General features: G+C 57.8%; 1 non-coding gene across 1 annotated transcript; it reads left to right on the top strand.

Moving 5' to 3' along the window:
• Positions 1-1,197: 1,197 nt before the first annotated feature.
• Positions 1,198-1,269, top strand: TRNAA-CGC (transfer RNA alanine (anticodon CGC)). The gene has a single exon. It is a non-coding gene; the product is annotated as a tRNA-Ala (tRNA).
• The last annotated feature ends 309 nt before the right edge of the window (positions 1,270-1,578 follow it).

Below are 1,578 nucleotides of genomic sequence, written 5' to 3' on the forward strand. Positions count from 1 at the left end.
AGGACGTCAGGCGCCAAGCACGAAGGAGCCTGCGAAGACACCCAACAGCCAGAGGAGGACCACCAGCGAGAACGGGCCCCAGGGTGGCATAGTCCGGACGCTGCGGACCAGACCCGGCACCCCACTGAGACACCTCCAGAAACTTCCGGGAAAAAAAACCTGCCAGATCCACGCTGAGCCCAAAAGGAGGACCGGCGAAACCCAGAAGGCAGGCGGAAAGTCCAGGCACCAGAGAAGGAGGAACCCCCTCTGGGCGGAAGAACACGAAAGGACAAAGAATGCTGGAGCACCTCGAAGACCCTGAGTAGCTACACCTCCAGAGAGACACCAAACAGACAGGCATCAGCGGAAGGCGGCCCCAAAGCCATGGAACGCCGGGCCGCGTCCGACATCCAAGCCAGCAGAAACAGGATACGGCGGGTAGCAACAGAGGAACTACAGGACACAGCAGAAGCCCCCACAGAAGCAAAGGCGTCGACCGAGAGATGTGATCCTCCAGGCGGGCCACAGACGCCAGTCCAGAAACGCCCGAACGAACAGCCAGATGAGAAGCAGCAGAAGACATCTTCAGGGCAGAATATGCCCACTCGCCCACACCGTCCATCAGAACGCGACCAGCAGCTATGGAAGGACGACCCATAAGACAGGCCACCGCAGAGTCCACAGGAACGGAGAAAGGCAAAGAGTCAGCCACATTCCAAAAAGGAGAAAACAAGGACAAGAAGAACCGAAGAAAACAGAAATCCCAACAGCAAGCAACAGGAGTCCAGAAGAAGGCGCCCAAACCGGGCATCAGCACACCTCCAGGCATCCCAGGAGAGGGGAGGAGGCCCCACCGGAAAAGAAACACCACCCCACACGACGGAGGCAGCAAACGACCAACGCTCCAAGCCGAGCTCCAGGCATCCGTGCAACTACCCCAGTAGAACAGGAGAGGGCAGGAGAGGGAACGCAGTGCAGTGGAACAGACTCCTCCAACGGAAAGCGATGAAAGAACAACACTGCCGAGCACTTACCGTCAGCAGACCCCCACCAGACGCCAAGCCAGGACGCCAAAATGCAGAAGACCAGCGTCCAGGCCACAGCGCACGTGAACACCGGGCAACGCAGAAGTCAAATGTAGAGGAAGCGCAGCAAAGACCACTGCAATGGGGAACGAAACAAACAGCTGCTCCATAAACAGTAGAGGCTAGTGGAGGGGATGTAGCTCAGTGGTAGAGCGCATGCTTCGCATGCATGAGGCCCCGGGTTCAATCCCCGGCATCCCCAGGAGTCTCTGGTCTGTAGCTTGGCGTGTTCCAGAAGGCCAGCCTGCCACCCTAGCACAAAACACAAAAACACGGCACGGCACAGTGCAAGTACAGCGAACAAGGCCATCCCAGAAGAGACGGCATACCGGACCTGCACGTTCTCCCCACAGATCACATGTAGCACCAAGAACGTCCTAGGGTGAATAGAGCATAGAACCAGGCAGCAACAAAAACCCCACGGACATCGGGCAAAACTTTTTCAGCCAGAAAGATCCCCGTAGCAGCCGCTACACGGGGAGGCAAAGAAAACCTGTCCCACCGAACAGGC

The sequence above is a fragment of the Lissotriton helveticus genome, chromosome 10 (assembly GCF_964261635.1).
Source record: "Lissotriton helveticus chromosome 10, aLisHel1.1, whole genome shotgun sequence".
NCBI lineage: Eukaryota > Metazoa > Chordata > Amphibia > Caudata > Salamandridae > Lissotriton > Lissotriton helveticus.